Consider the following 15462-nt stretch of genomic DNA (forward strand, 5'->3'; position numbering starts at 1 on the left):
CGTTTCTAGTCATCTCTCCTCCTTCCAGGCTTTTTCATCTTTCAATATATATGGTGATCGGCATCTAAACTTTCATAGTATTACCACGAAGACCGGCAAAACAGTTCGTCTTTCAATCACCCACGTGGGTATAACCAATGAGGAGATGGCACGTGGGTACCTGCTTCTATAAACCAATGAGGAGATGGGAGAGGCAGGACTTGCAGCGCGATCTGCGTCAGAAATAGAAAGGAGTTCTATTTTAGCCCTTGGCATCGCAGACGCTCGCGAGCAGTGTGGGGGCAATAATTGAATAACATGGATTTCTAAATTTATTTTGCGACGCTCGCGCACTCGACGTGTCCGGTCTGATCAGCATGTTAGACTGGAGGTCCACAGGGGACCAGTTCAAGTAAAGTATGTTCAAAAGGTACTCCCACTCAAACCATGAAAAGGAATAACCCAAGGAAGCTGAAATGCAAATATATATATATAAAAAATGTATGCTTTCGAATATGGATTAAACTAAGAAGAGATATACATCTCTTCTTAGTTTAATCCATATTCGAAACCATACAATTTTATGGGGGGAGGTTTGGGCCTTGTGCCTTCATCAGTTTTGTACAACGGAAGACAAGAGAAGAGACACGGACTTAAGTACACACCTGCTGTGAGTAACAAGCTGGTGCAGACATCTATTTAATTAGATACCAGCGAATGGGGAGTCAAGGTATATTAGCATAGAAATGTGTAGTAGAAAAATATACAAAATTGACAATTCAAATGTCACATATGATTTAAGTAAGACACAACAGTATAGGCTACATAGCGATATCATACAAAAATTGATCAGTACTGTACTCAAGCGTAAAGCACAAAGAGGGCAGAGCGGTGGACTGATTATAATAAATGGATGTATTTTTCGTTAGGAAAAATGTTTTGTTTAATATTTTTTTTATTATATGTTCAAGGCAAGCAATAGTCTGAATAAATGAATGGTGCCTCAGTGCCAGGGTGGAGCAGCCTTTTATTTTACAGGGGTGGGAAACTCCAGTCCTTGATGGCCTGGTTGGTGTCACAGTTTTGCCCCCAGCCCCAGCTAACACACCTGACTCCAATAATCACCTAATCATGATCTTCAGTTTAGAATGACATTTGATTAATCAGCTGTGTTTGTTAGGGGTAGAGAAGAAGTGTGACACCAATCAGACCCTCGAGGACTGGAGTTGCCCACCCCTGAGGCACAGTCGCTGACCCCGGCACACATATGTCAGAGTCGACGTAGGTTGCAGTCCAGCCCACTCACCATCCCAGTCTTTCCAACACTGTATTTTCAATAAAAGCTCAAATATTACGAATGGAGCGGGACTGCCCCACTCCTTAAAAAATACCTTTCAGCATGAATAAATCATTGCAAAAAATGTGAAATAAAAACTGTTGACACGACGGGGTATTGTGTGTAGACTGACGAGGAAAAATAATAATTGAATACATTTTAGAATAAGGTTGTAATGTAACAAAAGTCAAGGGATCTGAATATTTTCAGAATGCACTGTATATGTATTTTGGATACACTTTGGACTTGTATGTCGTAGAGGAGATCAATATCTATTTTGTGTTATAAAGTTATATAAAACGACGGTTGTTGATGTGTATGGATACATTTCAGATGGATTTGAGGATATTTGTCTGTTGCAGTATTAGGACCTATGCGTCTTCAGTAGCAGTAGGACAGTTATTATTATTCTGTCCTGTGCTTTTAGTGTTTGAGTGAGAGAGATAGGGTCGTCACTCGTCACCACAGCCACAAATTCACAATTCTGGCTAAAAGCTGCCTATTTCTACATTTACATTTACATTTAAATCATTTAGCAGACGCTCTTATCCAGAGCGACTTACAAATTGGTGGATTCACCTTATGATATCCAGTGGAACAACCACTTTACAATAGTGCATCTAAATCTTTTTTTTTGGGGGGGGGGGGGGGGTTAGAAGGATTACTTTATCCTATCCCAGGTATTCCTTAAAGAGGTGGGGTTTCAGGTGTCTCCGGAAGGTGGTGATTGACTCCGCTGTCCTGGCGTCGTGAGGGAGCTTGTTCCACCATTGGGGTGCCAGAGCAGCGAACAGTTTTGACTGGGCTGAGCGGGAACTGTGCTTCCGCAGAGGTAGGGGGGCCAGCAGGCCAGAGGTGGATGAACGCAGTGCCCTTGTTTGGGTGTAGGGCCTGATCAGAGCCTGAAGGTACGGAGGTGCCGTTCCCCTCACAGCTCCGTAGGCAAGCACCATGGTCTTGTAGCGGATGCGAGCTTCAACTGGAAGCCAGTGGAGTGTGCGGAGGAGCGGGGTGACGTGAGAGAACTTGGGAAGGTTGAACACCAGACGGGCTGCGGCGTTCTGGATGAGTTGTAGGGGTTTAATGGCACAGGCAGGGAGCCCCGCCAACAGGGAGTTGCAGTAATCCAGACGGGAGATGACAAGTGCCTGGATTAGGACCTGCACCGCTTCCTGTGTAAGGCAGGGTCGTACTCTGCGAATGTTGTATAGCATGAACCTACAGGATCGGGTCACCACCTTGATTTATCTTCTTAAAATCTGATTTAAAAATCAGATACAATCAGAATCTGAACTCTAATCTGAACCATGTTGTTAACCTTATGTCTAACCCGAAACTTAAATTAAGACCAAAAAGCTGATTTTTGTTTTCATGAATTTTTTAAATATAGACAATTTTGACTTTGTGGCTGTGGTAACTAGTGACAACCGCGAGAGAGGGAGGATTAATTTTGATAGCTTGATATTCATCACATCACCATAAATATTTATTACACTATGTGCCTGCTTGTCTGCTGCAACTAACTGTGGGGCGGAGAGAGAAACTACTGTGCAACTGTGATGTAGCTTTCTGCTGCAGATAGATGTTAGGAAGGAGCTGGCTACGGACCACCTGCGTACGCACACACACCTACTCTTCCACTCAGCCTACTGCCAGCCACATCTGTCCTTTCTAAATTAGATTGCAGGCTTTCAGACAGGCCTGATTAACTAGCCCAGGATTGAAAAGTCAACTTACTGTAAACCATTAGCACAATGCTCTGTTGTTTCCTCTCCTGGCTGTGTGAGTGAGTGAGTGAGTGAGTGAGTGAGTGAGTGAGTGAGTGAGTGAGTGAGTGAGTGAGAGAGAGAGAGAGGACTGACTCCATCTGCAGGGGAGGGCCCAGGGAGAACCCATCTGGGAAAGTGCAAGAAAACATACACACGCAAATACACAAAAAGACACAGTCGGCCCACATGCCCCCCCCCCCCCCCCGCACGTACGCCTGACCGCTCCCACACACACACAACTGCCCTCCCACCACATAGACATAGCCATGGTACAATGCAGATGTTCAGGTTGGTCCGGTTTGACCTGTTTACTTTTAGTATTCCAAACTAGACTACAACAGTCTGGGTGAGAGAGAGTAGTACGGTAGACTTTTTAACATGTTATTAATATGAAGTATGTCACATCCGGATCTGTTTCACCTGTCTTTGTGCTTGTCTCCACCCCCCCACCAGCGTGTCTCCCATCTCCCCCCCATTATCTCCTGTGTATTTCTACCTGTGTTTTCTGTTTGTCTGATGCCAGTTCATCTCACCCCCATTATTTCCTGTGTATTTCTACCTGTGTTTTCTGTTTGTCTGATGCCAGTTCATCTCACCCCATTATCTCCTGTGTATTTATACCTGTGTTTTCTGTTTGTCTGATGCCAGTTCATCTCATCCCGTCAAGTCCCACCAGCGTGTTCCTGTGTTTTCTGTGCTCTAGTTTTTGTTTCTCTTCCCAGTTCTGACCTTTCTGCCTGTCCTGACCCTGATCCTGCCTGCCGTCCTGTACCTGCCTGACTCTGATTTGGATTACGACTCTTTGCCTGCCTTGACTTACCTTTTGCCTTTGTTCTATAATAAACTCTGAAAATTGTACTACCCTCCTCCTGTGTCTGAATCTGGGTCTTATCCTGAGTTCTGATAGTACGAACTGGCCGTAACTGACCCAGCAGACTTGAACCAGCTCCACAACACCGTTTCCTCCCAAGGAGCCACCATTGGAAGACACGAGGAGTTACTTCAAAACCTTATGGAAAGATTACAGAACTTGGCAGAGTGCCACGCCCGCGCTTTCAATGCATTGCTGGAGCAATTCAATGGATGTCCTACTAGGCAGCAACCTTTTATTAACATGATAATATGAAGTAGCCCATCTTTACAGTAGACCTTTTAACATGTTATTAATATGAAGTAGCACATCTCTACAGTAGACCTTTTAACATGTTATTTATATGAAGTAGCACATCTCTACAGTATACCTTTTAACATGTTATTAATACGAAGTAGCACATCTCTACAGTATACCTTTTTAACATGTTATTAATATGAAGTAGCACATCTCTACAGTATACCTTTTTAACATGTTATTAATATGAAGTAGCACATCTCTACAGTATACCTTTTAACATGTTATTAATACGAAGTAGCACATCTCTACAGTATACCTTTTAAACATGTTATTAATATGAAGTAGCACATCTCTACAGTATACCTTTTAACATGTTATTAATATGAAGTAGCACATCTCTACAGTATACCTTTTAACATGTTATTAATATGAAGTAGCACATCTCTACAGTATACCTTTTTAACATGTTATTAATATGAAGTAGCTCTTATGAAGGAAAAGGTTAGAGATCCCTGATCTAGATTATATGTCCTAGGGTCTTGGTAGGTAAAAGACATGAGTAGCCTAACACATTTTATCCAGTACCTCAGAACTATACTGTCAGAACGAATGCCACTTTGGCACTGAGGGACTATCTGGTCAGAACAGGAAAAGTGTAATGCATGGCCTTGGTGACATAAACAAAAGAGCTGTTAGATTTACTGTTAATCCCCCTCAAAATACTGCTGCTGTAGGATTAGCTATGCTGCATGACTAACACCTTGCAAGACTGGTGCGACTGTGTGCACAGACACACCTAAATTATATTCATGCAGATGCACCTACACACAAAGGAAATACCATTCAAAAACTATATTTTGGTATTTGTTTCATTAGTCCACTGTTGATACAATCCCAACAATGTTTTGCATGTCAGCAATCAGGTTTTGCAGTATGATGCAGTATGATGCAGTGTGATGCAGTGTGATGCAGTGTGATGCAGTACGATGCATTTTGTAGCATGATGCAGTATGTAGGATGCAGTGTGTTGCAGTATGGTCCGTTTACAGTATGAATCAGTATGATGCATTTTGCAGGATGATGCAGTATGATACAGTATGATGCATATTGCAGGATGATGCAGGATGATGCGTTTTGCAGTATGATACAGTATGATGCGTTTTGCAGGATGATGTAGTATGATACAGTATGATGCATTTGCAGTATGATGCAGTATGATGCATTCAGTAGCATGATGCAGTATGATGCAGTATGATGTGTTTTGCAGTATGATGCAGCATGATCATGACCCTAACGCCTCTTTTACGCTGCTGCTACTCTCCGTTTATCATATATGCATAGTCACTTTAACTATACCTTCATGAACATACTACCTCAATTGGGCCGAACAACCAGTGCTCCCACACATTGGCTAACCGTGCTATCTGCATTGTGTCCCACCACCCGCCAACCCCTCTTTTACGCTGCTGCTACTCTCTGTTCATCATATATGCATAGTCACTTTAACCATATCTACATGTACATACTACCTCAATCAGCCTGACTAACCGGTGTCTGTATGTAGCCTCGCTACTTTTATAGCCTCGCTACTGTTATTTTTCACTGTCTTTTTAGTGTCGTTTTTATTTCTTTACTTACCTATTGTTCATCTAATACCTTTTTTGCACTATTGGTTAGTGCCTGTAAGTAAGCATTTCACTGTAAGGTCTACACCTGTTGTATTCAGCATTTCACTGTAAGGTCTACACCTGTTGTATTCAGCATTTCACTGTAAGGTCTACTACACCTGTTGTATTCGGCGCACGTGACAAATAAACTTTGATTTGATTTGATGCAGTATTGTCCTTTTACAGTATGATACAGTATGATGCAGTATGATATGTTTTGCAAGATGATGCAGTATGATGAAGTATGATACAGTATGATGAAGTATGATACAATATAATGCAGTATGATGCAGTATGGTGCAGTATGATACGCTTTGCAGGATGATGCAGTATGATGCGTTTTGCAGGATGATGCAGCATGATACAGTGTGGTCCGTTTACAGTAATCTACAGTATGATACATTTTGCAGCGTGATGCATTTTGAAGGATGATGCAGTATGATGCAGTATGATGCGTTTTGCAAGATGATGAAGTATGATGCAGTCCGATACATTTTGCAGTATGATGCAGGATGATGCAGTATGATACATTTTGCAGTATGATGCAGTATGATACATTTTGCAGGATGATGCAGTATGAGACAGTGTGATGCAGTATGATGCGTTTTGCAGGATGATGCAGTATGATACAGTATGATGCAATATGACATAGTATGATAGGTTTTGTAGGATGATGCATGACACCTTCTGTATTTTGAAAATTCTATAACTAGAAAACTTGATTGCTGACATGCAAAACATTTTACGATTGTATCAACAGTAGAGTAATGAAACAAATACCAAAATATAGTTTTTGAGTCCAACTTTCTATGACACACACACACACACACACACACGTGAACACACACACACACAGAGGAACACAAGCACATACACCGGAACACACACACACACACTGCGAGAGGCATTGCTCAAACAAATCACATTCAATGAGTTAGCAGCACTCTGAGTTAGACAGGACTTTAAATAAAACATGAAAGCCATGCAGGCCAGAGACAGAGAGGGAGAGAAACATTGAGAGAGAGACTCTCCTCTCCTCCTCATGCTGCAGTGTGTGACAGGGCCTGATATTCCCTGAGACAGCACTCCCAGCTCACAACTAACCCCTAGAGATACCACTCCCAACTCCCAGCTAACCCCTAGAGATACCACTCCCAGCTAACACCTAGAGATACCCCTCCCAGCTCCCAACTAACCCTAGAGATACCACTCCCAGCTAACACCTAGAGATACCACTCCCAGCTAACCCCTAGAGATACCACTCCCAGCTAACACCTAGAGATACCACTCCCAGCTCACAACTAACCCTAGAGATACCACTCCCAGCTAACACCTAGAGATACCACTCCCAGCTCACAACTAACCCTAGAGATACCACTCCCAGCTAAGACCTAGAGATACCACTCCCAGCTAACACCTAGAGATACCACTCCCAGCTAACACCTAGAGATACCACTCCCAGCTAACACCTAGAGATACCACTCCCAGCTCACAACTAACCCTAGAGATACCACTCCCAGCTAAGACCTAGAGATACCATTCCCAGCTAAGACCTAGAGATACCACTCACAACTAACACCTAGAGATACCACTGCCAGCTAACCCCTAGAGATACCGCTCCCAGCTAACCCCTAGAGATACCACTCCCAGCTCACAACTAACCCTAGAGATACCACTCCCAGCTCACAACTAACCCTAGAGATACCACTCCCAGCTAACACCTAGAGATACCACTCCCAGCTAACACCTAGAGATACCACTCCCAGCTAACACCTAGAGATACCACTCCCAGCTAACCCCTAGAGATCCCACTCCCAGCTCACAACTAACCCCTAGAGATACCCCTCCCAACTCCCAGCTAACACCTAGAGATACCACTCACAACTAACACCTAGAGATACCACTCCCAGCTAACACCTAGAGATACCACTCCCAGCTAACACCTAGAGATACCGCTCCCAGCTAACACCTAGAGATACCACTCCCAGCTCACAACTAACCCCTAGAGATACCACTCCCAGCTCACAAATAACCCTAGAGATACCACTCCCAGCTCACAACTAACCCCTAGAGATACCGCTCCCAGCTATCCCCGAGAGATACCACTCCCAACTCCCAGCTAACCCCTAGAGGTACCACTCCCAGCTGACCCCGAGAGATACAACTCCCAACTCCCAGCTAACCCCTAGAGATACCGCTCCCAACTTCCAGCTAACCCCTAGAGATACCACTCCCAGCTAACCCCTAGAGATACCGCTCCCAGCTAACCCCTAGAGATACCACTCGCAACTCCCAGCTAACCCCTAGAGATACCACTCCCAACTCCCAGCTAACCCCGAGAGATACCACTCCCAACTCCCAGCTAACCCCTAGAGATACCGCTCCCAACTTCCAGCTAACCCCTAGAGATACCACTCACAACTCCCAGCTAACCCCTAGAGATACCACTCCCAACTCCCAACCTGACCCCTAGAGATACCACTCCCAGCTGACCCCGAGAGATACCACTCCCAGCTAACACCTAGAGATACCCCTCCCAGCTCACAACTAACCCTAGAGATACCACTCCCAGCTGACCCCTAGAGGTACCACTCCCAGCTAACCCCTAGAGATACCACTCCCAGCTAACCCCTAGAGATACCACTCCCAGCTAACCCCTAGAGATACCACTCCCAGCTCACAACTAACCCTAGAGATACCACTCCCAGCTCACAACTAACCCTAGAGATACCACTCCCAGCTAACCCCTAGAGATACCACTCACAACTCCCAGCTAACCCCTAGAGATACCACTCACAACTCCCAGCTAACCCCTAGAGATACCACTCCCAGCTAACCCCTAGAGATACCACTCCCAGCTCACAGCTAACCCCTAGAGATACCACTCACAACTCCCAGCTAACCCCTAGAGATACCACTCCCAGCTAACCCCTAGAGATACCCCTCCCAGCTCACAACTAACCCTAGAGATACCACTCTCAGCTAACCCCTAGAGATACCACTCACAACTCCCAGATGACCCCTAGAGGTACCACTCCCAGCTAACCCCTAGAGATACCACTCCCAGCTAACCCTTAGAGATACCACTCCCAGCTAACCCCTAGAGATACCACTCCCAGCTAACCCCTAGAGATACCACTCCCAGCTAACCCCTAGAGATACCACTCCCAGCTAACCCCTAGAGATACCACTCCCAGCTAACCCCTAGAGATACCACTCCCAGCTAACCCCTAGAGATACCACTCCCAGCTAACCCCTAGAGATACCACTCCCAGCTAACTCCTAGAGATACCACTCCCAGCTAACTCCTAGAGATACCACTCCCAGCTAACCCCTAGAGATACCACTCCCAACTCCCAGCTGACCCCTAGAGGTACCACTCCCAGCTAACCCCTAGAGATACCACTCCCAGCTAACCCCTAGAGATACCACTCCCAGCTCACAAATAACCCTAGAGATACCACTCCCAGCTAACACCTAGAGATACCACTCCCAGCTAACCCCTAGAGATACCACTCCCAGCTCACAACTAACCCTAGAGATACCACTTCCAGCTAACACCTAGAGATACCACTCCCAGCTCACAACTAACCCTAGAGATACCACTCCCAGCTAACCCCTAGAGATACCACTCCCAGCTAACCCCTAGAGATACCACTCCCAGCTAACCCCTAGAGATACCACTCCCAGCTAACCCCTAGAGATACCACTCCCAGCTAACCCCTAGAGATACCACTCCCAGCTAACCCCTAGAGATACCACTCCCAGCTAACCCCTAGAGATACCACTCCCAGCTCACAACTAACCCTAGAGATACCACTCCCAGCTCACAACTAACCCTAAGATACCACTCCCAGCTAACCCCTAGAGATACCACTCCCAGCTAACCCCTAGAGATACCACTCTCAGCTCACAACTAACTCCTAGAGATACCACTCCCAGCTAACCCTAGAGATACCACTCCCAGCTCACAAATAACCCTAGAGATACCACTCCCAGCTAACACCTAGAGATACCACTCCCAGCTAACCCCTAGAGATACCACTCCCAGCTCACAACTAACCCTAGAGATACCACTCCCAGCTCACAACTAACCCTAGAGATACCACTCCCAGCTAACCCCTAGAGATACCACTGCCAGCTAACCCCTAGAGATACCGCTCCCAGCTAACCCCTCGAGATACCACTCCCAGCTCACAACTAACCCTACAGATACCACTCCCAGCTCACAACTAACCCTAGAGATACCACTCCCAGCTAACCCCTAGAGATACCACTCCCAGCTCACAACTAACCCCTAGAGATACCACTCCCAGCTCACAACTAACCCTAGAGATACCACTCCCAGCTAACCCCTAGAGATACCACTCCCAGCTAACCCTAGAGATACCACTCCCAGCTCACAACTAACCCCTAGAGATACCGCTCCCAGCTGACCCCGAGAGATACCACTCCCAACTCCCAGCTAACCCCTAGAGATACCACTCCCAACTCCCAGCTGACCCCTAGAGGTACCACTCCCAGCTAACCCCTAGAGATACCACTCCCAGCTAACCCCTAGAGATACCATTCCCAGCTAACCCCTAGAGATACCACTCCCAGCTAACCCCTAGAGATACCCCTCCCAGCTAACCCTGGAGATACCACGCCCCATAGGGCTCAGGTCAAGAGTAATGCACTATATTGGCAATAGGGTGCCATTTTGAATGCACACCATAATAAACAAACATTCTAAGACCTCATCCCACTGGAGGCCAGGCCAACTCACTGACTGTCCAGCTGTGCTCGCCTGGATGGTGTTATCGGCATATTGACTTCAAAAGAGCTTGCGGAGTCATGGAAACAAATACAGGAGAAACTCAGGGCCCTAGTTATAGACTGTAGTATTTCTTGGTGAGATCAAATGACCAGGAGAAACTCAGGACCCTAGTTATAGACTACAGTATTTCCTGGCGAGATCACATGACCAGGAGAAGCTCAGGACCCTAGTTATAGACTACAGTATTTCCTGGCGAGATCACATGACCAGGAGAAACTCAGGACCCTAGTTATAGACTGTAGTATTTCCTGGTGAGATCAAATGATCAGGAGAAACTCAGGACCCTAGTTATAGACTGTAGTATTTCCTGGTGAGATCACAGGACCAGCACAAACTCAGGGCCCTAGTTAAAGACTACAGTATTTCCTGGTGAGATCACATGACCAGCACAAACTCAGGGCCCGAGTTATACCATGAGTCCTGTCAGTGTAGAGGTATTATTATCCAGAAGAAATAATGTACAGTCAAAATGCTCTGTTCCAATGAAATATTAGGGCTCCCGAGCGGCGCAGCAGTCTAAGGCACTGCATTTCAATGCTTGAAGCGTCACTACAGATACAGCCTGGAATCGAGCCAGGGTATCACAACTGGCCGTGATTGGGAGTCCGATAGAGCGGGCGCACAATTGGCCTCAGTGTTGTCCGGATTTGGCCGGTGTTTGCCGTCATTGTAAATAAGAGTTTGTTCTTAACTGACTTGCTTCATTAAATAAAAAATATAAAATAAAAATGATCCTGTGTTTATCATAGCCTAACTATACCTTTCCACTCAACAGCCATTGGCTGCTGTAATGCTTGGACTGTGTGCCCTGCGTCAGCATGTGAATAAGTAATGACAAGTATCTCTCTCTTTCTATCATTCTCCATTCATCCATCCCTCCCTCTCTCTCTCTCTCTCTCTCTCTCTCTCTCTCTCTCCATTTCTCTCTCCATCCCTCTCTCTCTCTCCATCCCTCTCTCTCTCTCTCTCCATCCCTCTCTCTCTCTCTCTCTCCATCCCTCTCTATCCCTCTTTCTAAAAGCTATATTTTAAGAATTGCCTGTGCTCTGGTGTTCTGTTGATGTGCAAAAGAGATAAAAGATTCATACTTGTTTAAAAGATTTAAGTGGATGTCCTAAACTTTTAGTACACAGCCAATAGCTAGGTTTTTATCCAATTGGCAACAGATTTTCATGTGAATATACTAAGATGAAGTAATGCCCATAAAAATTACTTTTGCAGTTAAATTCCCATGTACCGAATTCAAAATACAAGATTACTTGGTTTCCATTATATTTACAACTCTGATGGTTTGTTTTTACAACTCCATACTGATGGTTTTGTCACAAAACATTTTACGTTATATAGTGAATGTGCCCACTCTGCGAATGTGCCCATTGACTGCACTGCTTTGCTTTATCTTGGCCAGGTCGCAGTTGTAAATGAGAACTTGTTCTCAACTGGCCTACCTGGTTAAATAAAGGTGAAATAAAACATTTAAATAAGAAAATAAACTCTGGTCTTGGCACGTGCGCTCTAGCCAACAGCTCGCAGACACAGTGTGGGTAGGCTACTAATCTAACCTGCCTGAAACTAGATCCCCTACATCCAGGTCTTGATGAGACAGCCTGCTCTCATAGACTAGACGTAACATAGTTAATGCAAATCTGTGAGACTCAAATGAGTATGATATGTTAAGTTTTGTATGGTTACATAAGACAGAAGGTTACTTAAGGCAAAAACGAATATGACACAAACGTCTAGCAACCCAAAGGTTCCGTGTTTGAATCTCATCACGGACAACTTTAGCATTTTAGCTAATTAGATACTTTGCAACTACTTAGCTAACCATTCCCCTATCCCTTTAACCTAACTCCAAACCCTAACCCCTAGCCTAGCTAACGTTAGCCACCTAGCTAATGTTAGCATTAGCCACCTAGCCACCTAGCTAACGTTAGCCACAACGAATTGGAATTCGTACCATATGATACGTTTTGCAACGTTGTAACATATTGTACAAATCGAAGAAAAAAAATTGCACTAAGTCTCTTGCACTGGCTCTGTGCACACTCACTGGACTTTACCCACACACTCACATACTACACTGACACTCCAATACACACAAAACACACACAAGCATATTGACGCCACACACACAAACACATTATCAGACTCTTTAACACTCTTCACATCTGCTGCTGCTACTCTGTTTATTACCTATCCTGATTGCCTAGTCACTTTTAACCCCTACCTACGCGTACATATTACCTCAGTTATACCTCAACTACCTCGTACCCCTGCACATTCACTCGGTACTGGTACTCCTTGAATATAGCCTTGTTATTGCTATTTTATTATGTTACTATTTTCATTTTTTATTTAGCAAATTGTTCTTACTTTTTAACTCTGCATTGTTGGGAAAGAGCTCGTAAGTAAGCATTTCACAGAAATGTATTTGGCACATGTGACAGTAAATGTTTTATTTGATTGTAATTCGTAACATATCAAACGAAATAGATGATGGACATCCACAAATGAATACATACCATACAAAACGTAACTTATCCTACTAAATGGATGATGGACATACACAAATGAATCCATACCATATGAAACGTAACATACCATACTAATTGAGGTGTCCAGGATTGACATTTACTATGTTGGACGAGAAGAACTGCACTGTTCAACCAATCCAGTAAATGTGGAGGAGTTAAGATGGGGTGTGGCACAGAGAGATAGAAAGAGGCCTCATTGTATCCGTGCAATTATGGCATCTGTGAAAGCCTCAAAGGCGCTGCCCATGCTATCTCCATTTTGAAGTAGTACATTTTCTTCTTCACGATTGGTTGATCTCTCCTGATGACCCGGTTGGACATGACTCCAACAGTGTCAACCAACAGGGATCAGACAATGAAGTCGGAAGTCTCACCCAGTTGGCTACATTAAAAATGGTGTAAACCCTTAATGGCGCTGCCCATGCTAATATGGCCTTTTGGCCACTAGAGGCCTCTATCGTATATGTAGCCTTGTTTTAATGTCCAAAACAGGAAGTGGCGCCACAGGGTCTTTCCATTTCTCCTGATAACCGGAACATCCGGTTGTTGCTAGTCGGCTAACTTCATGATGAGATTAGGCTAACTTCATGATGAGATTAGGCTAACTTCATGATGAGATTAAGCTAACTTCATGAGATGATTAGGCTAACTTCATGAGATTAGGCTAACTTCATGATGAGATTATTATGGATAAAAGCTAGATCATTTTAATTTGTCAAAAGGCAGCCAAGCATCAGGTCTTATTCTGGTGACATGATGATTGATGCTTGGCTGCCTTTTGACAAATAACAATTATTTATTGGAAAGCAGCATCAAGCTCACCATCATCCAATTTCATCACCCTGTGAAGTTCATCACAATTTATTTCATTTTTTGTCTAATAAACTATATGCTTTCCCCGAGTCGTAGTGGGAGGACCACACAACATATCATCCATCGCGTGACTTCAGTACTTCGATATGATGGTTATTATATCAATATTTGCACATATGGAGTTTCCACTGCAATTTCTCGCATAATTACAGCGTATTAGGTTTTGTAGACAGTAGTTTGCCGACAAATTTGCTGTATCCATCAGGCCTTTCGTGACATTTGTTTTTTATCTGACATGTACTTTTACTCGTATGAAAAGGTTGGATGGAAACCTGGTTTATATGGGTAAATTATTTATCCATTGGATGTAAGAAAGGGAATTTGGAGTTAAGTGTGTGAATGAAAATCTGGCATTTCATCACCCACATCATCATCACCCACATCATCATCATCATCATCACCATCATCACCCACATCATCATCACCCACATCATCATCATCATCATCACCCACATCATCATCATCACCCACATCATCATCATCATCATCATCCACATCATCATCATCATCACCCACATCATCATCATCATCATCACCCACATCATCATCATCATCACCCACATCATCATAATCACCCACATCATCATCATCATCACCCACATCATCATCACCCACATCATCATCATCATCATCATCATCCATCATCACCACCATCATCATCATCACCCACATCATCATCATCACCCACATCATCATCATCATCATCATCATCACCACCATCATCATCACCCACATCATCATCACCCAGATCATCACCGTCACCCACATCATCACCACCACCACCCTCTCCTCTTACTCCCCTCATCATTGTCATTTAACTGACGTAATTAAAGTTCAAAGAGTTTCCAAGAAAATGCATTAAATGTCAGAGGTTTGAGCCTGAAATATTGTAATATTTATTTATTTCCCTGTAATAATACGTAGTTAAAAGATGGTAATAGCAGATTTCTCTATTTTCAGATGAAATGTGTGAAATGTATCTACTACCACTAGAGGGAGTACATGGTACATGATAGAGAGAGACAGCCGGCTCGGACTATAAAGGCAACATCATGCCACTTTTCAAATCATTAGCATGCTGATAGGCCTCCTGCTTTCTGCCAGCATCAATTTCTATTGTACAGACACAATCTTCATTATAGCTTCACAGTAGTACACATTTTATATTCAGTTAAATCGTCACCAATCACATTGTCACAGTCCGTATATGGGCAAGCCTACTTCAAAATATTACATAAGAAAAATAAATATTACCCTTTCTGATAAACTAAAGAAAGATAATGTATGTGACTTGTCTGTATTTTACAGTTTGGCGACATAGCCTACTGTGTGGTGATGGTTTGGTTATGGGCTGACTACGTACTTTTCCAG

The sequence above is a fragment of the Salmo trutta genome, chromosome 3 (genome assembly GCF_901001165.1).
Source record: "Salmo trutta chromosome 3, fSalTru1.1, whole genome shotgun sequence".
NCBI classification, from domain to species: Eukaryota; Metazoa; Chordata; class Actinopteri; order Salmoniformes; family Salmonidae; genus Salmo; species Salmo trutta.